The sequence below is a fragment of the Humulus lupulus genome, chromosome 1 (assembly GCF_963169125.1).
Source record: "Humulus lupulus chromosome 1, drHumLupu1.1, whole genome shotgun sequence".
Lineage (NCBI taxonomy): Eukaryota > Viridiplantae > Streptophyta > Magnoliopsida > Rosales > Cannabaceae > Humulus > Humulus lupulus.
This window is the reverse complement of record NC_084793.1, coordinates 49,776,958-49,804,581: the sequence shown is the minus strand read 5'-3', so window position 1 is coordinate 49,804,581 and position 27,624 is coordinate 49,776,958. Positions and strand designations below refer to the sequence as shown.

At 41.8% G+C, this 27,624-nt stretch overlaps 1 pseudogene; it reads right to left on the bottom strand.

Moving 5' to 3' along the window:
- Nucleotides 1-4,260: 4,260 nt before the first annotated feature.
- LOC133814594 (ATP-dependent helicase rhp16-like) lies at nucleotides 4,261-15,360 on the bottom strand (annotated as a pseudogene).
- Nucleotides 15,361-27,624: the final 12,264 nt, after the last annotated feature.

The window sequence follows — 27,624 nt, the reverse complement described above, 5'->3', positions numbered from 1 at the left end:
ATCAATTATTATATATTTATTATAATGTGTTTACATGTTTTACTTTTTTGTTTATGGTACTTTTTTTTATATATTAGTCATTACTAATTTTATTGCTATCTATGCAGGAGTAAACCATTCCAAGAGAATGTGTTGAAGATTGATCATTTTTTTTGACTTTACAATCATTAAAATAGATAACAAAATGTAGTTTTATGACCTCCACACTCCTGGTTGAATGCTTGATAGTGATGTGATTTTATTACTTTATCGTAGTTTATAGTTTCCTCTATTAATTGTTTTTTTATCATGGTTTATTTTCGTTGCGCAGCATATAAACGTTTCCTTTTATTACGTGAGGAAACAAGTTAAATACAATTTAGACAACAAAATTAAGGCAACTACAACTGATTCTTGGTTTGCGTGTTCATTGGTTGGGTTGTATGGTCAATACATTGGTAGTGGAAATGATGCATCTGTTTTGGTTGAAAATAATAAATTATGTGTTGATTACATTAATGGTAAACACATGTTGTGCAACACTTCATGGTTGTTTGTTAAGCATGTGTTGATGCATGTCCACGTGGAAGTTCTACCACATTGACACTTGTTGATTTTCGATGTACATCAGAGAAGATTGAACTTGTATAATTCGTTGGTGGGAAAGGTTGATGGCAGAATTAAAAAATCACTTGAGCCTTTTGCCATTTTGTTGCCTATACTTCTAAATTCAATGAGATTTTATCAAAACATGACTCATGTGAATATCAACTCAAAATCATTTGTGGGTAAGAGTGAAGGAGACAAATTCCCTATTTTTGTTGTCTCTAACTTCCCCAAGCAAGTAGAATGGTAAGATATTTATCTTAAGTATATTGTTATCATGTCATCATAATATAATTTTTTTTGTTCATTTTTTATTTTGTTCTCTCTTTTTCCAGTGACTGCAGGATATTTGTTATTAAGTATGCTGAATATTTTTTTACATGGATGCATTGATAAGTTGCCTAAACATTTACCCGTTGAAGCATTTATGAACCAGCTAGTTGTTGATCTATATAGTCATGCGGTCAGAAAAATTGAAGAAAGTGTGGTTTCGATAGGAGCATAGATTGATGTGCATCTAGATTTATGTTTTGATCATTATGAGTTACTATAGTGTGTAGAATCCTTGCATATTGTTTGTATGTTTATTTTGCACAACCATGGTATCTTTAATTTTGAGTTAATTAATATTTATAAACACTTTTGTTTATTATAACAATGTTTAATCGAAATAATCACACTATTTCATGTGCTAAGTACTTTATTGCATGGAAAGAACATACAATAATTGGAATTTGTGATTGTATAACTATTACAATTTGGACAAGTACTTTCATCAGATCATAACCCAAACAATTTTTTAAGAAACTGCAACAACAATGTATGTAGATCATTTACAAACTATATTGAATTATATCAACGTTCAAGGAATTTTAATTATAAACACATTAGTTTATTGTTAATATTTTACATGTTGATTTTAAATAAAAAAAGTATAGTTTTAATAGAATGCAGTTATTTTTAAAAATTTTCAATCTCTGTGAATATTATTTGAAAAGGTGTTGTTAAGCTTATTATCTTTATATCTAACAATTTAATTTGTAAACATTTTAGTATATTATTATTGTTATTTTTCTAATCTTAAAACTTTGTCCTTTTTAAAATAGTATACATTATAACTATTAAAGAAAATATAGATATTCCAGAAACTTTATTCAAAACAGATACATTTTCAACAAGTCTTCATTTTGAACAAGGTCAAAAGCATTTATTCAAAATCCGTACTAGTCATGTATTAACATGATGTAGTAGTAAAATTTATATTTAATTTTATAATTTTTTATTTTTTTTTCTTTTCGTAGGCTTCAATAGTGGTTCGTTTATGCAAGTTCTTCTGTTATGCCCCTTCAACCCGCATCTACTGCAAGTTGTTTGAACTTTTGGATCATTGAAACCCCTGTACCTCGTTTTCTTAGGTCTTCCTAGACGACGTTTTGAAACTGGTGATAAAATGTAATGCTTCGACATCTCCTATGGCAATTCCCACAAATAGTGGTCTCTTAAAGGTAGTATTGAATCTTCATAGGTTGCAACGTATACTTCTCTTATGTAGTAGAAAGAGACATAATCGTTACAGTTCAGATTCTTATGTATGATTATTGCCATTGCATGTGAACATGATATTTTGTCGCATTGGAATCTTTGACACGTGCATGTTTTGTCCTCCATGTTGACTGTTTATCCATAAATCAGATGCTGATGACGTGGCAATGATTTTTGACACGTGGAAGACACGTAGCAGAGTTACGGCTCGCCTATCGACCAGTATTATTTCTGCACGACAAGATCAAGTTTTGTGTACGACCAGGTTGGTTGTATGTTAGTTCATTTATGTAAAAATCTGTACAATTGTGATGATATCCGAGAATATCTCTTCATTATGACTTGCAGATCCGATCATTAAGGATAGATATTATTTCCTAATTCATGTAATTCTTTCTGAGCCTATAAATACACAAGAAATAGCTCAAGGAAGGAGATCGATCTCTTTTTTCTGAGAGAATTATATTACTATTATCCATCACTGTATTGTTTTTCTTCTTCTAAGGTCCGTGAAACTCAAGAACCCTTGTTCTTTGATCACACCTTGGGAGTTCAATATTAATAATAGTATCAAGTGGACGTAGGTCATTACGAATTCTTGGGGCCGAACCACTATAAATCACTGTGTTCTTTATATTTCCATTAGATTATTTTCAAGCTCTATATCATTTTCTTGTTGTTTCCTAGAATCTGTGTCGTTGACCAAAATCAGGGTCAACATTCTGGTGCTTTCATTGAGAGACTTGAATCCGAGAAAAAACTAATGGCAAAGACTACCAAGAAAACTGGACAGGCTGCTGCCGCTCCATCCCAGCCTCCTCCACCAAACATGGCTGAAGACGAACCTCATTTGGAGTTCGATGAGGAGGAAGTAGACTCTGAGGCCCTGAAGACAACACTGGGGGTGTTTTAAGATGAATTGGCCGCTCTGAGGGCCAATCAAGAGAGTGCCACTGAGATAATGGCGTCACAACAGAGAGAGATAGAGCGCCAGCGCCAAGAGCTGAGCGAGAGACAGGCGGAGATGGACCGTTGTCAGAGGGATGCCATGGCAGCCCTCGAAGCAGCCCTCCAATTGGCTAGGAATCAGGCTACACCTGCCCCGCAGCCTGATCAACCCCCGAGTGGACCACCTCAGAGAGATCCCAATCCTAGCCCTTCGCTCCAGCCTACAAGCCCTTAAAGGCCGGAGCAGCCACCAATGTCTCAGGATCCTGCAAGAAAATGGGGTCTTTACCTACCAATTGTAATTGTAGGTAAAACTAGTCTAATGGTGGGTAATATGGTTTACCTACCAATATTGAATTGGTAGAGATTGGTAGGTAAAGGTTAGTGGGGAAAGAGTCTTTACCTACACTTATTAATACTGGTAGGTAAAAGAATCAGTGGACCCTACTAAGTTATAAATCAATTGATGAGTCAGTAGATGACGTGTTTGATGATGTGGCATCCTACATGTCTGCTGACATGGTGTCCATATTTTATGTGTCTGATGACGTGGCATCCCACGTGGCATACATCAAAACCGCCACTTGGCATCTTGTGGTTGCTCCACGTGTCAGACAATAATTTGTCCACGTGCTACGAAAAATTCGAATGATTGTGTTACTTATCCCCTTTATATCGGTTATGTGGCACTAAATGATTGGTCCACGTGACATGTTGTAGGATACTTATTTTTACCTACACTTATTTATTTATGAGTAAATATAATATTTCTATGTAGGTAATTTTAATTATATATAAATTTTATTTAATATAAAGAATAAATGAAAGTAATTAATTTGAAAAATATTTAACATTATTAATCAAATAAATTATTTAACTTTAATAAAAAAATAAGCAAACATATATTATACAATATTCATTGCTTATTAAGAAGCACATTTCATAAAAAAAAATATCTATACATTATTTTTAGGTCATTGAAAACTCAATAATGTCATTTTTCTTGACATTCTTCCTATTCTTCACTTTGGGATCATTGCATGATAGCCTCCTTTTCTCTGATTGAACTTATTGTGAATGTCGATAATGACTTTGGGAGGTGGACACCGACAATGGCCGGAGGTGGGGTTCAAATTGGCACCAGTGAGAAGGACTTTATAATTAATTTCAGCAAAACAAATATCCCTAATTTAATGTGAACTGGCTGAAAACTATTCCTTTTGCAGAACCATCCTTCTCAATCATGAATCTGATTTCTTCCCTCTGGATCAACATACTTAACTTAGTAACAGGTAAATATTACAAGAACAACATGCATACAAGAGATAACAGAAGCAGATAAAGGCCTTCTAGTCATAGTTCTCCAGCAACATCAAATGAATAAAAAACAGACTAGTACACGTAATGCCCGTTATCAACAAAAAGATTTCTCACTAATTTTTTTACACAAGATGGTGAACGCTAACAATTTTGCCACTGTAATCATGTCACCAACTTTGTCCCTAAACATATTCCAAAAATAAATGATGATAAAACCACGTTATCTGAAAACAATTAAAATCCTAAAGCGATTACAAGTAATGAAATGCAATTAACACCAGCCAAACGGAGACTATATACATGAATACTTGTCAAATCACGTAGCAGCATGCCTATTAGGTATACATAGAACATGGTCACATGAACTAAAGAATTCAAAGACAATACATGATTTATTAAAATTATACATACCAAAGCCTCAATTTTTGTGCTTGTTTGAAAATTGTCAAGTTGAACTCTGTTTAGAATACTTGATGCCCTGAAACCCTTTATTGTAGTTTTACTGGTTTGATTCCCATTATCTGCAATTGCTGTCAAATCAACAGTAAGCAGTGTCGAGCAAGAAGGGCATGAGACTTGTCCCAAGGAAGCAGCATAATCAATCAAACAAGCTCTGCAAAAAGCATGTTCACAAGAGGTAACCTGAAAAGAGAGGAAAATCCAAGCAAAACTCAGTAAAACTAAAAAGCAAACATTTAAAAGAAAAATATACACTACTCCAGGACTTATGAAAGAAATCAACAAATAAACATTTAATTTATTTTTAGAAAATAATCTGTTACAACCATTCCTTGGTTGCCAAAGCACTTTAACATTTCAAACCAAAAAACAGAGAGTTCAGCTAAAATTAACCATAAAAGTGAATCGAGATCCATATGTACCCCAATCTTTATCTCAATCCATGGGGATACCCAGAGAAATTATCTTTGAATTAATCTAAATTATCCTTTATCCAGACAGAAAATGTCTCTGTGAGAGGCTATGCCATCTATATATGTTTTTGCCTCGTCCATTTCTACTCCAAAGAAGAAGGTTTAGTTCTTTGACTTCTTTCAACCTAAAATGTAACTTAACTACTGTTAATTTCAACTTTAAAATCCATAGCTATGCATCACTTAGCATCGTACTTGATCGGACACAGTGATTGGAAAATGTTTAGTCTCATATCTAGAGTTGAATATTTGAAAATTGAAACAGTAAACAAAAGGGAGGATTTGTTGTAAATATAAAACAAGGAACTGACCACATGATTTTCTGCTGGCTCATGACAAATGCCACATATGCGCTCTTCATTATCGATTTCCACCTTGTTTGTGTTTCTCATTCCTGAAGTTGCAGAATATACCACAAGGTAAGGATGGTCAACTGCCTGCAATAAACAAAGAGAGTAATTAGAACCAACAATATGAATGATAAAAAGCAGAATGCAGAATGCAGACAAGGATGATATAAGAGTTCTTTTTGCTTTGCACATACGATACAAAATCATACTTAAAAAATGTGAAGTTTGAAACAAGGAAACCAGATCTTTTACTGATAGAATCATTATTTTAACTGCTCACCTGACGCAAACGTGTGAGAAGGTAAAAAATGTGACCATAGTTATGCATAATTGTTCCTGCTTCAACATATCTGGAAGCAATAAAACATATTAAATAACCCTAAAAAGATTCGTGCACTATATTTTAGTATTACTGAGAAGCAACCACAAGAAATGAATTTTACAGAACAAGTTGCAAGTTCCAATCTCTAGCAAATTCTATTGTAGAGAATTAAAGAAAACACTTATATTTAGCGCATTAAAAGAAAATAAAGAAGGGATAGATCATATACGTGTTAAACTGTGCCTGACTCTCATTGTACAATGACTCGTAATAATCCTGCTCCCTGATATCCAATACGTCCCTCCTCAATGATACCTGTGGTAGAATCAAGATAAGCATTAGAACATTAAGAAAATTTAACACATCATCAAGTGCAACATGCAACAGAAGCCATAAATCTAGAACTTACAATTCGTGGAGGAAGACCAAGATCAGCAGCCCTCCCTCTTTTAGTTCTTCTCAGCACTACCTTCTTTAAAATTTTGTGTTTTAGCAACATCATCGCCTTTTTCCCAGGGTCTTGATTCGCATATGTTTGTATAGGTGTAGCAATAAACTTGCAAGAGTAAGATCTCACATTAGCACATAAGAATACCTTGCCACAAAAACAACTGTGAGATAATAGAAGAATATAAATTGGATACTCACTTTATTCCACCAAAAAAAAATGTCTAACATATTTATGAGGGCAATTTGGACATTGTGATGAGGAACTGCAGAAAAGAATTGGAGTAGAGAAAACACACACATATATAAATCATGAAATATGATACCAAGTTATTGAAATTTTTTTCATCTTTAAAGGCATGCACAACGTAAATGACTATATCCTCTTAAATCATACCTATGATCAAGAGCTCTGCAATCACAGTCCTTACAGAAGTAATAGGAATATGGAACAATTTGTAGAAAGCGTAGCTGTTCATAATAACTAATATAAGTGAGAAAAAAGGAAGGCCACTAAGCTTAACCAACATTTGTAAACATAGAGTAAACTTACCAAAGAGTAAAGTTCTCCAACACGGTTCTGAAGAGGAGTACCACTTAAAGCCCATTTGTATGAGGACTCTAAAGAAAGAACAGCTCTGGTGGTATTACATCATCTAGATTTAATATAATGAGCCTACGATTGAAAGACAAGGTCCGCATAGTTACAAAAGTATTTATAAATTTAGCAGGTGGTAGACAAATTTTATCATCTGAGATTTGAAACTAAATGAAATCATCTGTAAGAAAAAAAAAAGTACTATAAATACAAGCAATGATGCAAACAAAGGTTAGAGAAGGAGCCCATGAAAAAGCAAGCATAGCAACATTTCACTTATTTAACTCAAAACCACTACACTGTAATTGCATTATGCCAAATCACCTCATCCAAAATAATGCTTGAATAACTAAAAGCTCTGAAAATGAAACGAGATAGAAAGCAAACCTTGCGATTTGATGTCTTTAGATTTAAGAGCTTTCATAATTACCCAGATTCTTTGGTGGCTTTTCATCCTCTCGGTGTCCGGAGCACAACCATTCCCTTGGAATCTAGTTTGGACGACGGTGGAGGTCCGAAAAAGCTTCGAAACCCACAACTGCAGTGCAACTTCCGAGCTCCTCCTGCGGCGATCTCCGGCGCGTTAGGTGGCGGGGTCACAGGGAGAGAGGTTTCAACAAACTCTGAAGCCGTTCGTGTTGTTCGCCGAGCGTGAGGGAGAGGGAGTTGAGAGAGTGAGTGTTGCGGCTGAGAAGTGAGAAAGATAGAGAGATAGGGTTTAGGGGAAAAGAAAAAAATGTGGGTAGGTAGAATTTTTAGTTTTTATTTTAATTTTAAATACAAATTTATTATAAATATATTTTATTTATATTTTTTCCAACTATGTACACGCGTGGCATGCCACATGTTATACAATGTGTACACATCATATTATTTACTCCACATAAGCTTCCAAATAAGCATTTATAATAATAAAATAATATAATGAAAATAAAAAATGGGGGGAAAATTGAGCGGGAATGGTTAAAAAATTTCCCTCCATAATATACGTAGGTAAATATCATTACCTATTGATATTATTGGTAGGTAAAGCTATGTTCCGAAATATAATATAATGGACTAGCATTTACCTACTAATATTATCTACCAATAAATATTGGTAGGCAAAACATTACTTTCCCTACCAATATATATTGGCAGGTAAAATATTGGTAGGTATTTACCTAATAATATTATCCACCTAGGGACCCTGAGACGCAACCTCCATCCGAGGCTGGTCGAGGCAATCCCTGCGTCCCAGGCAGAATAGGGCTGGGCAACAGCCCCGAAGCCCTAGACGCCAGGGGGGTGAAGAGCCGCACCCACCGAGCAGGGGGCAGTGTCCTTCTGGCAACAGAAGGAACTCAGAGACAGGCTCTGCGGTCAGGGGCCCTCCACGACATGATAATGCACGGGGACCCACCGACCAACGCAGGCCTCCCCCTAACGCTCGGGAAGTTCCAGCCCAAGGAGGCAACAGAGGAAACAGTCGGTCCCACCATAGCCAGTCAAGGTTTAGAGATGGCCACGACTACAATGAGGCCGACTCAGGCAGAGGGAACACTGGTCGGAGAAACTAGGAGAGAGGTGGAGGCAGAAGCCCACCACCTAGAGAAGACCAACAAGCAGGACGTAATGCTAGGGGGCAGCCCAGACAAAACAATGTCTTTAGCCAGCTCGGAGCCAGCGAGCAGTGGCGAAGAGACGACGACTTGAGGGATGTACTCAACGACCGCCGAGAAAGGCACGATGAGTACATTCTCCCAGCACCAGAGGCCCTAACAATTCCTGAAGTCGTTCAAGCTCAAATCGATGCCCTGAACCAGGCTGTGTAGCAGCTGGTCGGGGGGCGGACATCGCATATCGAGTACGATTGGAGGAGAGGTACCCCTTTCATCCAAAGGATTGCTATGGCAGAAACCCCCAGTAAGTTCAAGATGTCGACCCTGCCAAACTTTGACGGGCACGGAGACCCAGTATCTCATGTAAACAAATTTGAAAGTCTCTGAAGACGCTCACTGCAGGATCTTCCTAGTGACCTTTTCTGATGCCGCTCAGGATTGGTTCTTCAAGTTCCCTCCTGCAAGTATAATATCCTGGGAAATGTTCGTGAAGGAGTTTTACGGACAGTTCTATGCGGGTTGTGTGCACCCCACTGAGGCAAACCAACTGGTCGAGATATGTCAGAAAGAAGGGGAGCCTTTGAAGGAGTATGTTCAGCGCTTCATGCGAGCCGCAGCAGGAGCCAAGACTGTGGGCGATGAAGGCAAGATGATGGCCCTAACCGTTGGGGTTAGACGCCATTCTCCTCTCTGAAGTAGCCTCAGGAAGCATGGGGTTAATACTACTCAATAGTTTTTAGATCGAGCTGATCGGTACATCAAGCTCGAAGACGCGATTGCCAACGAAGGCAAGTCGCCAGCAAAGGACAAGGGGCCCAAGGAAGATCCCGCCAAAGCCGCCAACGGGTCTAAGCTCGATGGCAACGGCAAAGGCAACGGGAATGGCAATGGTAAAAATGGTGGAAAGCGGACGAATGGCGAACCCTCAACCTCCGAGAGTAAACTCCCCAAAAATAATCGGTATGAACCAAAATTCACCAATTACACCACCCTTGTCGAAAGTTGAGCCGAGGTGTTTCAAGCGACCAGCTCGAGCGTGCCCTACAGACGACCCGCGCCTATAAGAAAGGATATATTCAAGAGAGATTCGACAAAGTTCTGTCGTTATCATAGCGACTACGGGCACGACACCAACGAGTGTAACCAGCTGAAGGACGAGATTGAGTTCCTGATAAGACAGGGACACTTAAGAAGATATGTACGAGCCGCGGGAGGTTCTTAGCGAGATGCTCAAGGTGGCAACGAGTCGGCGCCTGCACACCAGCGCTCGCCACCTTTACAGCCAGCTCCCGTGGCAGGTACCCTACTCACCATCTGCAGAGGCACACATCTTGCAAGAGATAGTGGAAAAGCGAGGGAACGATATGCTCGAACCCTAGGCCATGACCAGGACATCGAGATGATGAGTGTTGAGGATCATGCACCCAAAAGGCTCGGATGGAGGAGGAACCGATCACCTTCTCTGATGATGACGCCCAGCATGTACGATTCCAACACTCTAATCCGCTGGTCGTGGATGTCCAAATCACAAATATGATGGTGAAAAGGGTGTTGGTCGATACAGGAAGTTCGGTCAACATCCTATATAAGTCCTCGCTGGAAAGGATGAAACTGTCCATCAAGGACCTAGAGCCATGCAACCAAACCATTTATGGTTTTTCCGGAGAAGGGCTCGCCCCAGTAGGGTCAATTAGACTCCCAGTCACAGCAGGTACCGCGCCTGCTAACAGGACATTACTCACCACTTTTATAGTGGTTGATTGTCCTTCGGCATATAATGCCGTGATAGGGAGACCCATTCTGGTTGACCTTCAAGCTGTCACTTCTGTGTGGCACCTCGCCATGAAGTTTCCAATAGACGCATAAGTAGGATGTGTACTAGGAAACCAGCGAGAGGCGAGAGAATGCTACAATGCCTCGATCACCAAAGCAAAAAAGGGTGTATCGAGGGATGCCGCCAGAAAAGAGTTGCACATGGCATCCGATGTTCAAGCCCGCTCAGGTGATAATCTCACCAAATAGGGCATTGCCCAAAGTGAGGATAAAGACTTAGATCCTCGCTTTGGGGATTTCGAAGAAGAAGTAGGCCCCTATCGAGGACCTTGAAGAGGTCCAACTCGATGAGGGAAATCCGACCAGAGTTGTGAAAGTCAGTAAAAAATTAGAGACAATAACAAAGCAAGCACTGGTGGAGTTCTTGAAAAAGAACCAAGACGTCTTGGCCTGGTCGCATAAAGACATGGTTGGGATAGATCCTGCAATCATCAGCCATGTCCTGAACATTGACAAAAACTTCCCACCTGTTCAGCATAAAAGAAGGCTGCTCGACAAAGACCGATCGAAGCTTTAAAGGAAGAAGTCGAGAAGCTGAAGGAGAATGGGTTCATCAGGGTGGCATTTTATCCATCGTGGGTCTCCAATCCCGTACTCGTGCCTAAGCTGAATGGCAAGTGGCATACGTGCGTGGATTTTACAGACCTTAATAAAGCCTGCGCTAAAGACTGCTTCCCACTCCCGAGGATTGACCAGCTAGTCGATGCCACTGTAGGACACGAGATCCTCTCATTTATGGATGCCTACTCTGGGTATAACCAAATTAGTATGCATCCCCCTGATGAGGATCACATTAGCTTTTGAACCGATACAGGGCTCTACTGTTATAAGGTGATGCCCTTTGGTTTGAAAAATGCTGGTGCGACTTACCAGAGACTCGTCAACCACATGTTGAAGGAGTTGATCGGGGCAAACATGGAGGTTTATGTCGACGACATGCTGGTTAAGTCGAAGAAGGCAGAAGGACATATAAGGGATTTGTAAGAATGCTTCAACATCCTTAATAAATACAGGATGAAGCTGAATCCCCTCAAATGTTCCTTCGGAGTTGGATCAGGGAAGTTCTTGGGATTCATAGTTGACTCAAGAGGAATTGAAGCTAATCCCAAAAAGATAAAAGCCCTGATCGAGATGAAGTCACCAGTGAAGGTTAAAGATGTTCAAAGCCTGCTGGGAGAATTGCCGCCCTCAGTAGATTTATTTCAAAATCAATGGACAAGTGTGTCCTATTTTTCAATCTACTCAGAGGCAACAAGAAATTTGAATGGACAGATGAGTGCGAACAGGCCTTTCAAGCACTGAAAATGCATATGGCACAGCCACCCATTCTATCGAAGCCAGTCGATAGGGAGACTTTGTTCATCTACCTGGCAATCACAGATTACGTTGCTAGTGCTGTTCTGGTGAGAGAAGAAGAAAGTGTACAGAAGGCTGTCTATTACGTAAGCAAAAGGCTGATCAGAGCAGAATTGAGATATCCCCCCATCGAAAGGTTAGCCTACTGCTTAGTATTGGCCTCTAGGAAGCTGCGGCCTTACTTCCAAGCCCATCCAATTACGATATTGAATGACCAGCCTCTTCGGCAAGTCCTGCAAAAGCCAGAGGTTGTCGGAAGATTACTAAAGTGGGCTGTCGAACTTGGGCAGTTCGACATATCTTACCTGCCGTGAGCAGCGATAAAGGGGCAAGCCTTAGCCGACTTCATTGCCGAGTTCATAGAACCCGCAGGTAGCGAGTAGATCGAGGAGCCTAGCAAGCCTGAATGTCAAACCCAAGCACCCTCATGGAAATTGTTCACCGACGGATCATCTAACGAATCCCACGCAGGGGCAGGAGTGATATTGATAACGCCGGAAGGGCATTGATTTCACTGTGCAATAAGGTTTGACTTCACTGCCTCTAATAATGAGGCTGAATATGAAGCATTGCTCGCTGGGCTACGGTTAGCCAAGGATATGAACATAAAAGCGCTTGACATTTACAGTGATTCTCAACTAGTCGTGAATCAGATCTTGGGAAAGTATCAAGCGCGAGGATTAAAAATGGTCGCCTATCTGAACAAAGCAAAGGATCTTTTAGCCCAATTCGGCAGATACACTCTACAGCAAGTGCCTCGTGATCAGAATTCCAATGCAGACGCTTTGGCAAAGTTGGCAAGTGGAAAAGATGCTGATACTCTGAACATAGTGCCAGTCGAACGACTGCCCGCACCCAGCATCCAAACAACAGAAACCTCTCTAGTCATCCAAATGGCGGATACATGGATGACACCGTATGTAGAGTATCTATCAAGCAGTGTGCTACCAGCGGACAGAAACAAAGCCAGGACCCTTCAGCGGCAGGCTGCTAGGTATATCCTGGTCGATGGAATTCTGTACGGAAGGGGATACTCACTGCCACTTCTCAGGTGTATTACAAAGGAGAAAGCCAAAGAATTGGTGAAGGAGGTGCATGAAGGTTTTTGCGGGGACCACGCTGGGGGGCAAAGCCTGTCGAAAAAGATCCTAAGGCAAGGATATTTCTGGCCAACAATGAATGAAGACTCCATGGAGTTCGTACGAAAATGTGACAAGTGCCAAAGGTTTTCTAAGATCCCGCGAGTAGCTCCCAATGGATTAAAGCAGATGCAGAGTCCATGGCCCTTTGCAGTTTGGGGAATAGATCTAATCGGATTTTTGCCTACAGGGAAAGGTGGTGTAAAGTACGCAGTGGTTGCCATCGACTACTTCACCAAATGGGCCGAAGCTGAGCCACTCGCGACCATAACGACGAAGAAAGTGCTTGACTTCGTGGTCAAAAACATCATTTGTCGCTATGGATTACCAAAAAAGATAGTCTCAGATAACGGCACCAAGTTCGACAGTGATCTATTCACAGATTTCTGCAGATGTCACGACATTATTAAAAGCTTTTCTTCAGTCGCTCATCCCATGAAAATGGACAAGTCGAGGCGATCAACAAAATGCTGAAGGATACACTGAAGAAAAGACTTGAAGAAGCTAAGGGAGCATGCCCAGAACAGTTGCCTGAAGTCCTCTGGTCGTACAGAGCTTCCCACCGAATAGCAACAGGTCATACCCTGTTTTCCTTGGCATACGGGTATGAGGCCACGTTGCCTGTTGAGTTGGATCCGCCCTCTCACCGCAGATTAACATAAAACCAGGATTCTAACAGCTAGTTACTCATGGAATCCTTGGACTCGATTGATGAAAGGCGTGAACAAGCCCAGCTTCGAGTAGCTGCATACCAGCAGAAGGTCGCCCGGTATTTCAACTCCAAATTTCAAGAAAGAAAATTCAGTGTTGGAGACCTTGTGATCTGAAGAGTTTTTCTTAACACCCGTAACCAAGCTTCTGGAGTACTCGGGCCAAATTGGGAAGGGCCTTACCAGATTGGTGAAGTCCTTCACCCAGGCACTTATAAACTTGCACGCTTAAACGGAGATCTCTTTCCTCGATATTGGAATGGAGAACACCTGCGCAAGTATTATCAATGAACAATTCTTCTTAAAGAACTGGCTTGTATAAATTTTACTTTTTACAAGTTTTGTGTAAGATCTTATTGATCACTCGTAAAGACATGTTTAGTCCATTTACTACGAGAATGAAATGGACTGTGCTCAACCAGTCATTTCTTGCCAACTATTGTATTTATTACAAGTATTTGCTCATTACGTGTGTTGTTTTGCTGTATTTTAATTCTAATCACATTGCTACGAGCAGTAACGTTCGGGCAGGTTCTAGTCAAGGCAAGTGACCAAGGACCTAAAGCTCCCCGATCACTTGGGGGGCATAAGAGGTACAAGTAAGCAAAGCATATTGTTAAAAGGTATGTAAACACATGAGCAAAATAAGGGAAATCATGCTACAACACTTAAGAGTATTTTTCAAAATTTTAGTATTTTGTTAAATCAAACCAAAGTGCTATGCTAAGTTCGGTCATGCAAACAATTAGATGTTATAATATGCAAATATATTATAATATCAAAGTGATCCTTTTACACTGCAAGCAGTGACTGCTTGGATGTAATTGTTTAAAATAAAAGTAAAAGCTACCCATGCAGCAAAACCAAAGAAAATTATATTGTCTTTACATCACGACCCGTAGGTCGTGTAGTTAAAAAAGAAATATAAAAGAAAAAAAAATCATGGAGCTTGAGGAGCTGGAGGATCCTGGGGAGGAGTCTGGTCGATGGCTTCATTATCTGCACCCTCCATCCTGGCGGCCAGCGAGATTTCGGGGGAAGCAGGGACCCTCATTCCCTCTTCTTTAGCCAGTTGAGCCGCGCAACGAGCCAACTTAGATTCCCTTGCGTTCTCAGGAAGGTAGTCAAAATTGGCACCCTGATTGTGCTTCCAGAAATCATAGAAGCACCTTAGAGTGACATTTTTTTACCTCTCTAAGTTGGCAGCATTAGTCTTCTCTAAGTCCTTGAATCGGGCCTCCATGTCTCTGGTTTCTAGCCTACTCGCGATCAAGTCCAGCTCGAGCTGCTTAGCCACCTTATAGTTAGAGCGGTTGGACTCCTTAAATTGGTCCCTCAGCTCGCGGGCTTTCTCTAGAGATTTTAGCTTCTCCTCCAACTCCTTTGCCAGTTTGGCCTTCTCCGCGGTCACTGCCGCCAGCTGATCAGCATGTCCGGCTTTGACATCTTTGAGTTCATCCTCGTACCATTGATCCGAGGTCCTGGCCTCCTTAGTGACGGCACCCAAGCGGATGCGGCCAGTAGTGAGGGTTAGCATGGCCTGCATTAAGAATAAATATTAAACAAACAATAAATTGCTAAAGACCTGATTTCACAAAGGAAACAACTTACGCTGGTGAACTCATTCAGGGCTCGGTTCAGAATTGGGTCAACGCCCATCGTCTCCGTAGTCGCCATTGCTGCTCGGCAGCGGTCGTGCTTGGAGATTTTTGTAAGCCTCTCCTTGATCAGTTTAAAGGAGTGGCCAACCATCAGGTTCCCAGTTGAAGCAGGACCTTCCTGCTGGGTTTGATCAGATGGGGCGGCAGAAGAAGGAGTTCACCCCGCCGCAGCAGATGGAATCTGCTGCTCGCGGGGGGAAGACAGAGTCATGGTGGCAGAAGGCCCTTCCTTCAGAGAGCCTGCATCCCGAGCCTTCTTCCCTGCCGGCGCCTTGCTGCTCTCCCCAGCATGTCTCTTGCTGGCTTTCTTTTTGCTCGGAGGGGTAGCAGCCACCTCTGGGTTGCTGTAAAGGTCAAAGACATTCAAGGAGTCCATACTTGAAAAGCAAGAACAAAGCCGAGCCATGAGATAGCATGAATAGCCAAACACATTACATCAGAAAAAGAAGCAAAAAAGGATTGCAAAGTCCAATACCCGAGCTATTATTACTGGTCGCTAAACTACAGACGCTAAACTACAGACTCTACTAGTCTTACACTCATTCTTTGATACGAAGAAGTCTGGCCCTAAGTGTGGAGCATATTCAAAATTTTCGTCCCCTTCGAACAGATGACAGGGAATTGACAAATTGTTTAAAAGCGAAATTACTATACCGTTGTCATTCGACAAGTCGTCAGAGAGTTCGGCAGGCTCGGTGGCCTTCTGCTTCCCTTTTCCTTTGGGGGGCCGAGGGTCTCTCTGCTCGAGGAGTGCTAGCAGGTTCCCTGATCGTGACCCCAGTTGGTCTCCTCCGCTGAGAAGACGCTTGGGGTTGCTGCTCGAGTTCCTCTTCAGGGCGAGCACTCCCTGCCGAAGGCCCCCTCGTATTTGATTGAGGGTCCCAGAGGCCAGCCAACCTAAGGTTAGCCTCTGTAACTAGATTTTTGACACTCTTCTCAGCTTCTGACATGTTGGCTAAGAGTGCCGCTCTTGACTCCATTCCCGGAGTTGGGTTTGGTTGCAGCCATGGGCCTGAAACACATTAAAAGTTTGAGACATTGTGGAGGAAAAACACTAAGTGAAGAAGCCAGCCAGCGATACGAAAGTTTTACCTCCTCGTCTGAAAGCCAAGTTGTCCGCGACCAGGTCAGGTGTAAGGAAGTACTCTTGGTAGTACCTCCCCACGTTGGAGATGTGGGTCGTGTCAGTCAGGAAAGTGCATCCATTTTCCTGATGGCAAAGATGGAAGAACCCCGTGCCTTCTTGAGATCAAACAGGTAGTTGACCTCATGTGGTGATGGCACGGGCCATTTTTTCTGGCTGTATAGGATATAGAGTGCAACGAGCATTCTATATCCGTTTGGGGTAATTTGGAAAGGGGCAACTCCAAAATAGTTGGCCACCCCCTGAAAGAATGCATGAAGAGGCAAAGTGGCTCCTGCCTCACATGAAACCGTGACCAGGCGCTGTAGGCACCTCCAGGCAGATTAGCCCTTTGGTCTGGGTTAGGTTTGACTTGGGTCACCCCTGTCAGATTGTATTTTCTTAAGTAGTTGGCGATCATTCTGACCGTTACCCTACTCTCAGAGACTACATGCCACTCGACATCCGGCTGAATAACGTGTCGAGGGCGGGCATGCCTTTGGATATTTGGATCGGGGGCATTTTCGTCTCGACCATTGGTCGAGGGAGCATCAGTAGTAGGCTGATGAGAAGTGTTGGAAGTTTTTCTTTTCTGGGCTTTAGTTTTGGTGCGAGCCATATTTCGAGTCAAAACTAGGGAAGTGTTTGGATTAATGCGAGAAAAAGGAATATCAGGTATCAATATCGAGGGTTGTTCTTCGTCCTCGAGCAGTTGAGCCAACAGATCATCGTTGATGGGTCTTTCTCCACCCCACGGGTCTTGCATATGAACTGCAAACAGACAAAGGGGGAGATAAGACGCACAACCTGAGAGCTTATGTTGAAAGTTGGAATAACGTTGCTCGTGTCTATCGACCAGTAGCATTCTAACCGAAGCACTAAGTATTGTGCGAGCAGTTTGAAAAACGGATCAAAAAGTGAAAGTAAAAAGTTTTTTCTGAAAAAAGCTTTTTCAACTCCGAAGGGGCGGAAAAAACACAGTTTTTTAGCTAGCCTAAAAATCAAATTTTTACTTCGATTTTACGCCCTTAATCCATGATCCTGACTATCAAACTGATTCCTAACTTATATAGAGCAAAAATACACTAACCTATAAAGCATCAAACGGTATATGCAAAATCTTCACAAATTTATACCCAAGGACACGAAAAGTCTCAGAGCACAGGAGCATCATGCATGGTATCTCAAAGGGTAAAACGTCGAAGAAAGTTTACCTGAGAAAAGATTGGAGATTCTGAGAAGGAGGAACTTCGAGTTTGCAGGCGAAAGATCCTCGGCAAAACGTCTGAAAACTTTGAAGTTCGGGGCTCTGAGATATTTTTCTTGGGAGTTCTTGGCAAAAGTTGGCATGTAAAGAGTTAAAAGAAGATTGTGGGGATTATTTATAGAGCTGATGTATGCCAAAAATGGGTAATCATGAGTTGCCTTTTTTCAAAGCATGGGGGAGTGTAATAGCCGTCAGAATGGTTTTGTAATGACCCACTAATCTAGACTATTTGGACCATTAACGAAACTATACATAAATCTTACATTTTTACGAAAATACCATAATTTATTGAGTAACTTGCAAAATAAGAGTTATTTACAAATACACAGAATGCTAAGAAGGATTTGGGATCCCATTGTCTTTAAAAACAAAACATGATTTAAATGAAAAGAATTACATAAGAAAATGCGGAAAATACATATAAAACCATAAAAATTAAAAGGAGACTACATCCTCGAATCGAATAACGCTCGGCCCCTTGACTCCATTCATCATCGATACACATCCTCCAAGCGTCACGAATCTTTCCACCTCTAAAGCTTATTTCCTGCACATAAACAGAAAGGAATGAGCCTAATGCCCAGCAAGGAAAAATCTAACACATAGTCATAAACATAAACATAATTTCATAATAACGTAAAGACATATCATAACACATAATACACTTATTATAATGGCCATTATTACTTGGGGTCCCATAGACTAAACAAGCTTATGCCCATGAGATTAGTGGGGTCCTACCAGCTAAATAGGCATATGCCCACAATATTTTTGGGGTCTTGTTAGTCAAATAGGGCATAAGCCCAAGCCTACAACAAACACATGCATAACAAATTCATAACACATTCACAACATATCATAACATAACACATAAGATAACATAAACATAAACATATAGATTCTAGCCTATTTTCCTTACCAAAGTTACCGGGATAAAATGGACTGAGTTGGGACTTTTTGGAACACTCCTAAAACCATAATGAACAAGAGTGAGTTGAAAGAAGAAGAAGAAATGAAAAGGATGGAAAGACTAAACCATAAAAACATACTTACCGACTTATATGCTTAAGAACTTGGATTCCCTAACCAAAATAAGAATGAGGTTAGGGGACTGAGTAGAAGGTTTTGAGAAAGGAAATAACATGAAATAAATGAAGTAGAGTTTCGGGTTTACCTCAAAGATTTGCAAGATCAATCAAACCTCCACCGAAATACTATAGAACTCCCTTCCCAAAGTGTTTGATAAGCTTATGATGTTTAAGCTTATAGTTTTTCCCCAAACCAGGTGTTTACACTCTCACACTCACTTAACACTAGCAGCTTCTGAACTTAGAGCAAATGGTGAATAATGGCTGGGTACTAGGTTGTAATGCCCCGGATTCCCTATTGTGGTTTAGCGGCTGGATTTGTAGGCCGGGAGGGCTATAATTGCTTAATTACGCTATTAAATGTGTTTATGCATATTTATGAGAATTATATTATAGTATAATGTTAATTGTATGCATGTCGGTGATATATGTTGAGACCACATTATGATGTGGGTTTGTTCGAGCTGTTCGACATGAGACGATCGTAGATTATTGATTAGCGGTTTAGTCACAACGGGATTAAGTGTCGGGACTTGGGTTGAGTCTCGGGGTGATTTTGATGATTAGAGCGTTACCGGGAAATAAAGGGTAACGGGATGTGAATTATTGGTGTTTATGATTTTCGAGAATAACGGGAATTGGAGAGTGTTAATTATGATTAACGAGTTAGGAGGAAAGTACCAAAAATGCCCTTGGGAGTCTTTAGAAACCATTAATTGACCTAGGGGTAAAATGTACATTTCACCCCTAGGATAGATATAACCTTATTTAGCTGGAAAAGGTGATGGAAAAACAGAGTATGTTTTAGAGTTCTCCCGTACCTCTTTTTTTCTTACTGTTCTTTGTGGTTTTTGAACCAATTTTGAGGATTCTAGCTTGGGAAGCAAGCCTTGGAAGTTTGGGAGTGTGTTCCACTATTGAAGGCCATCATAAGCCAAGCTTTGGGTAAGTTTCTAACCATAGTTTCTCTGGTTTGCTCTGTTTTGGTTTTGTTTTGCAGCTGAAATGTTTAGGGTGAATTCATGGGTTTTGTTGGGAGTTTTGGATAGGGTTCCCATGCTTGTGATGTTTGGGGTATGTTGGGATGGTTTTTGGGTTCATTTGGCATCAAGAATAGGCTTTGGAAGCTTGGGAATCGAGTTAGAATCGAAGGAGATGAAGAAGGTCGGTTCAGGGGTGTTCTGGGCTGGAGGTAGCGCTACAGCGCCCACCCTAGGGCGCTATAGCGCTCCTCAGGAGGCTTTCTGGTGCTTGGGAGTTTCTGAGTATAGCGCTGTGGCGCTAGGGGTTGAGCGCTGTAGCGCTACCCTATTCCTTCCAAACCCCGTTTTGAGTGTTTTTAAGGGTTTTTGACTTGGGGTTTCAATCCTTAAGGCCCGGGATCGATTCTACTCACCGTGTGGGCATGTTTCGAGGTCCCAAGGGTGGTGCTTGGGTTAAGACCCTATTATTGTGGATTCTCGTTAATGGAGGTTATAATTGGTTGTGATTAGGTAACCGCTAAGGAACTAAAAGACCGATCGTTCTCAGGGGTCGTCTTTATCATACTTCTCGCTCGAACTTGAGGTAAGAAAACAGTGTATGGTTACAGTTGCACCCTGTACAGGTATATGACATGCATGGTTTGATATTGAGGCGTGTTGGTTGAGATATATGAACGTGGATTTCATATTAAATGTTAATGAATGCTGATTACCTGTTTAAGACACTGACTAGTCAGGGACCGACTCTAAAGTCGATGATCACGCATTGAATGGCTCTATGGCATTAATGCGGGACCGGCCCTAAGGTCGATGAACTTATAAGCACTTGCCTAGTCTACGACCAGAAGACTATAGCCAAGGAATATGACCCCGGTGACCGTTTGTCACGTGGCTAAGGGACGTTGTCCGTAGCTTCGACTCTAGAGTCGTGAGGAAGGTTATGTTGGTGACTAATCACCATGCACCTGTCTTGATCGAACATACGAAAGAATCACTTAACCGTTAAGCCCTGGTGACCCTATCGTCACATGGCTAGAGGGAGTGACGCTCGTTATTGTGACTGTTGGCTATTGTCACCTATTTGTTGGACTGATAGTCCTGAATGGTTACTATGATCGTTGTTGATATTATATCATGTTCTATTATGTTTTCTTGCTGGGCCTTGGCTCATGGGTGCTATGTGGTGTAGGTAAAGGAAAGGAAAAGCTTGGCCAGCCTTGAGTGGAGAGCTTGGGCGATGTAATGTACATACAGGGCCGCTTGACTGCCACGGTCAAGGAGTTCTCAGAGGGACTAGGGGTTTACCCTATTTTTGCCGCTTAGGCCGGCGGGGATTGTATATATGAACTGTAGCAACTCTTTTGTAACATGAACTACTTGTAAACGTTTTAAAAAGGCTCATGAGCAGTTTGTTTACTTAATAAAATGTACCCTTTCCTTTTACTGGTTTTCACCTTAACTTGGTAATAACACTTAGATCACGTTTTTAACCAAAGGACTCGGGTAACGAGTCAAATTTCCGGTTCACCGTTCACCGTAACTGTTCTGGGGTAGCCAGGGCGTTACATAGGTCCTATTTATAGAGTTTGGGAATGAAAATATCTTGATTTTACTTGAATAAAAATAATGGCTTTTTTAGGTGAAAATCATTTGAATAATCGTTCAGCAGAGGCTGAAGACTCGTTCAAAAGATGCTGGACTGTTGAAGGAGTTTGAATGGCTGAAAGGAAATGAATTCAAAAGAGTTTGAATTCATGCTGAAGGAGGCGATATATCGCCCCCTGTAGGAGATATATCGCCTGGGCCAGTATGCCCGAGGCGACCGTGCATCGTCTCGTGTTTTCCGTATCTACGTGCTGCGATATATCGCCCCCTATAGCTGCGATATATCGGCACACGCTGAATATTTAAACACGAAATTACACATTTTTAGCTAAGTTTGAATGGAGTAAACAGCATTGACTAAGCCTTCAACGTATTCAAAGCTGCTGACTGACCCTATAGCATTCAAACTTTACCCTTATTTAATTTAATCCTCCAAAATACTTAATCCTTAATTACCATTCATAACATGTGCTTAAAATCCTATTGGTTGATGTCTAAACCTTATAATATAATAAATATAATCCTTAATATCAGTCACATTAATCAAACATTAGGTTATACTTAATATTCTTAAACTATAGGTTAAACTTAGAAAATCTATAAGTACTACTACGAGAGTCCAAATAATTCCCGGTCTGAACCAAAAATCCATGGTAACAAAGATAACACTAAACATACTATAATACTACTAAACAATTAGCTAAGTAAAGTTCTTGGACTCTACAATTCTCCCCTACTAAAAAGAATTTCGTCCTCGAAATTTACTTACCAAATAACTCCGGATACCGGCCTTGCATGTCCTCCTCCAACTCCCACGTTGCCTCGCGTTCAGAACTATTGCTCCATAGGACTTTGACTATAGGAAAGCTCTTGGACCGTAACTGCTTCATCCCTCTATCTAGGATGCTAACCGGTTGTTCCTCGTAACTTAAGTCTTTCTGGAGCGCTATGGTATCGTACTTGAGGACGTGAGATGGGTCTGACACATACTTTCGTAACATCGAAATGTGGAAGACGTTGTGACTATCGGCTAGTGCTGGCGGTAGGGCTAGTCTATACGCAACTGGTCCCACTTTGTCCAATATCTCAAAAGGACCTATGAATCGAGGACTGAGCTTGCCTTTCTTCCCGAACCGCTTGACACCCTTCATAGGAGATATCTTCAGGAAGACTTGATCTCCAACTTGGAATTCCACATCGCGTCGCTTGGTATCCGCATAGCTTTTCTGACGGCTTTGAGCAGCAAGCATACGCTGTCTAATAAGCGTTACTGCTTCTTGAGCTTGCCTAACAGCTTCGGGCCCTAGAAGCTTCCTTTCTCCCACCTCGTCCCAGTGCAACGGTGATCGGCACCTTCTTCCATATAGCAACTCATAAGGTGCCATCTCGATCGTCGACTGGTAGCTGTTGTTGTACGAGAACTCGATCAGCGGTAAGTACTTGTTCCACGATCCTCCGAAGTCAAGTACACATGCGCGTAGCATATCCTCTAAAATCTGAATCGTACGCTCGGACTGCCCATCTGTCTGAGGATGGAAAGCTGTACTAAGACTTAACTTAGTACCCATGGCTTGCTATAAGCTTCTCCAAAATCTTAACGTAAACACTGATCCTCTATCTGATACTATCGTCTTGGGGATTCCATGCAATCGTACAATCTCTTGGATGTAGATGTCTGCATATTGGTCTGCCGTATAAGAAGTCTTAACAGGCAGAAAATGAGCCGACTTGGTTAGTCTATCTATGACTATCCAAGCAAAATCATGCTGCTTATTCGTCTTTGGCAGACCCGTCACGAAGTCCATGGCTATATCGTCCCACTTCCATTCCGGTATGCTAAGCGGTTGCAATAATCCTGCAGGCCGCTGATGTTCCGCCTTCACTTGCTGGCATACCAGACACTTAGATACATACTCCGCTATGTCCTTCTTCATCCCTGGCCACCAATAGACTGCCTTGATGTCATGAGTCATCTTGGTAGACCCTGGATGAACCGAGTATGGGGTGCTGTGCGCTTCTTCTAGGATCGTCTTCTTAATACTTTGATCGTCTGGCACGCATACCCGATCCTTATATCTCAATAAACCTTGACTGGATATTGAGAAATCTGTAGTCTTGCCTTCTCTGACTGCATCCATGTGTGTTGCTAGTGTGCTATCATGTCTCTGACCAATCCGTATGTCCTCTAGCAGATTCGATTGGATAGACAAGTTAGCCAGCTTGCCTACAACCACTTCTATTCCGGCACTGATAAGCTCCTGCTGTAGCGGCTTTTCTATTCTGAATAAGGCTGCTAAGTTCCCATAACTTTTTCGGCTAAGTGCATCGGCAACTACGTTTGCCTTCCCCGGGTGGTATAGGATTTCGCAGTCGTAATCCTTTACTAATTCCAACCACCGGCGCTGCCTCATGTTAAGCTCCTTCTGAGTAAAGAAGTATTTTAAACTTTTGTGGTCCGTATAAATCTCGCACCGTTCTCCGTAAAGATAATGGCGCCAGATTTTTAACGCAAAGACCACCGCTGCCAACTCCATATCGTGAGTTGGATAGCGTTGTTCATACTCCTTTAACTGACGTGAGGCGTAGGCTATCACCTTGTCATTTTGCATCAGTACGCATCCCAATCCTAACTTTGATGCATCACAGTAGACAACGAACTTGTCGTTGGGTGTTGGGACACTAAGTACTGGTGTTGAGCAAAGCTTATCCTTAAGCAACTGGAAGCTTTCCTCACACTTATCACTCCAGTTAAACTTTTGTTGCTTCCGGGTCAGGTTGGTGAGTGGAGTGGCTATCTTAGAAAAGCCCTCTACAAACTTTCTATAGTAACCTGCTAGCCCTAAGAAGCTTCTTACTTTTGATGCGTTCCTTGGTCTAGGAAAATCCTTCACGGCCTCTACCTTCGATGGATCCACAGCTACTCCGTCTTTCGATATGATGTGCCCGAGGAACGCCACTTGTGAAAGCCAAAACTCGCATTTCTTGAACTTCGCGTAGAGTTGGTGCTCCTTCAATTGCGTCAAAATCATCCTCAAGTGTTCCTCGTGCTCTACTTCATCCTTGGAGTAAATTAAAATGTCGTCGATGAACACAACGACGAATTTATCCAAGTAGTCTTTGAAGACCCTATTCATCAAGTCCATAAACGCGGCTGGCGCGTTAGTAAGACCAAAAGACATAACCAAGAACTCGTAATGTCCATAACGAGTCCTAAAGGCTGTCTTAGGGATATCTTCTCCCTTTACCTTGAGCTGATGATACCCGGACCGTAGATCGATCTTAGAAAATACAGTTGCGCCTCGGAGTTGATCAAACAAATCATCAATCCGAGGTAGCGGGTATTTGTTCTTAATTGTTACTTTATTCAGCTCTCGGTAGTCTATGCACATGCGCATACTTCCGTCCTTTTTCTTCACGAATAGTACCAGAGCTCCCCATGGTGAATGGCTTGGCCTAATGAAACCCAAGTCTAGGAGTTCTTGTAGCTGTGTCTTTAACTCCTTGAGTTCCGTAGGTGCCATCCGGTATGGTGCCTTAGAGATAGGCTCGGTGCCCGGTACTAATTCTATCGTGAAGTCTATTTCTCTAGTTGGCGGCAATCCTGGCAAGTCATCGGGAAATACTTCTGGAAATTCTTGTATGACTCGAACATCTCCAAATTTGAGTGATGTCTCCTTCTCCACATTCGTGATGTTGGCTAAGAATGCTTGACATCCTTTCTCCATCATTCTCTGAGCTTTGAGAGATGATACTAACGGGGTGCGTAGTCCTGAAGCTTGTCCCATGAAGCACAGTTTCTGGCCGTCAGGAGTCTCGAACATCACCTTCTTGCATCTGCAGTCGATCGTTGCGCCATGCCGTGCTAGCCAATCCATGCCTAGTATGACGTCGAAGTCTTTGATCACCAGCTCTATCAGGTCTCCTTCTAGTTCCTTGTCCTCAATCTTGATTGGTACGCCTCGTACAATTCGTGATGATAGAACTACTTTGCCCGAAGGCAACTCGGTTGCAAACCTAGTTCTAAATCTTTCACTAGGTTTGTCTAGTTTATCTATCATTCCTAACGAAATATACGAATGAGTGGCTCCCGAATCAAATAATACATGACATAATTTATTGAGGATGGAAACCTGACCTGTGACCGCCTTGTTGCTAGCATCCGTCTCTCCTTGGGTTAAAGCAAAAACTCGAGCAGGAACCATCTTTTCATCCTTCTTTCCGTCTGGCTTTTGCTGAGGACAATCTTTCTTGCGATGCCCCTCTTGACCACAATTGAAACACTCCTTGGTGTTGGCACGACATTCTCCGGGGTGCTTCTTCTGACATTTGGCACATGGCGGGTATTCCACGTAGCCCGACTTGTTTCCCCCATTATTTGGTCGTGCCCTTTTATTGTTGTCAGCTTGCTTGTTGTCAGGATGCCTTCTCTTCTGTCCGTTACCGTTGTTGTTGGAATGATTGTTGCCGCTATTGCTAGGCTGATTGTTGTTCCGACTGGCCTGAGGTTGGCTCTGCTGTCTGGGTTCAGGCTTGCTAGCTTCTTCTTTGCTCACGTTGGCCTGCAACCTTTCTACTTTAATTGCCGTCTCAAGAACGTCGGCATATGAAGTGTTTCCCGAGTTTGCTAGTTTCACCCCCATCTCGATCTTTGGTCGGAGTCCTCTCACGAATTTGTTCACCCTCAGATAATCGGTCGGAACTAACTCTGCCGCGAACTTGGCTAAGCGATCAAACTGACGAGCATATTCTGCCACTGTTAAATTCCCTTGCTTCAGATTGGTGAACTCCTCAATTCTCGTAGCAAGTACCGCTGAATTGTAGTACTTCTTGTGGAAGAGCTCCACAAATCGGGTCCACGTCATGGTGGCAGCATCGTGGGATTGCTGGACCAAATCCCACCATATCCTGGCATCTTTCTTGAGTAAAGACGAGACGCAGGATATGCGGTCAGCATTACTGAGGTTCATGTGGGCTAGGATCGGCTCCACATTCCTTAGCCACTCTTCTGCTTCAAAGGGGTCCGTAGTCCCTTCGAAGTTCGGAGCGTGCTGCTTGCGGAACCTCTCGTACACTGGCTCCATGTGCTGCACAGGATATGGAGCGTAATTCGTCATAGGCCATCCCCCATATGGACCAACTTGTTGGGGTGCTGGGGCCATTGGCTGTGGCTGTGGCTGCGGCTGTGGTGGAGGCTGAGGCTGAGATTGAGCCTGTTGGCATTGTTGCTGCAGAAGTTCCTCGACTTGCTGTCGCAGTCTGGCAATCTCTGCAGTGTTGTCAGCTGGCTGTGCTAGTGCGTTGCGGTGAGCAGTAGCACGCACTCCCCTTCGGCGAACGGTAGGGACCGCAATGGTCGCTGGAACATCGTTGGAGGCGTTTCCATTGGTGCGTGCAGATCTTCGGAGAGACATCGTAGCAGAGTTCTAACAGTTGAAAGAAACATGTAAGAACTTTTCCTAATAGGCTCTAAGGCAAAAACTTATTCTAAACAAACATATCTCGGACCTATTTATTATGACTTCTTATGAAAAATTATATAGGTCTTTATTTATTATTAGAGCGGGTTTCTATACTTAGAAAAACAAGTCATCTTTATTTTCTAAGTGTGTTTCTAATCATCCTATATGACTTAATTCTCAGGCTCGAAACTTATCTTTGTTCCAAAGTTAACCATATTGAGGGAGGGCTGGGATCAGTAAAATCGTTCCCACTACTAAGGCCCCCTAACTCTCAATAAGGAAACCAGGTTCATTGATTTGTATCCACCCTCACCGAACTTAGTCATTATTTATTTTATTTAGTATTTATTATGATTGCGAAAATAGAATCAAACTCACACATGATATTCAAATAGCATGTTTATTCATCTGATCCGTCAATTTCACTTATTACAATCAAAAGTAAATAAAACAAATAAAAACTACTAATCTAAAAATCGGGATCTTCTACATATGATCCGTCATCTAACATATCATCATCTATTTGTTCATAATCATCATTGTCATGAGCATCAAAACGTCCTATAGGAAGGTTGGTGAGAATCCTATTCTTTTGCTCATTGGTGAACTAAAACTCAATTTTTGAGGTGAACCTAACTAAGAGGAAATAGTATCTCATTGCTAAGGGTAGTTCATCCTCCTCATGCATCTCTTCCCATATCTCTTCTAATGCTGCTATTACAGAATGAAAATCTTTAAACAACCTAATTACTAAT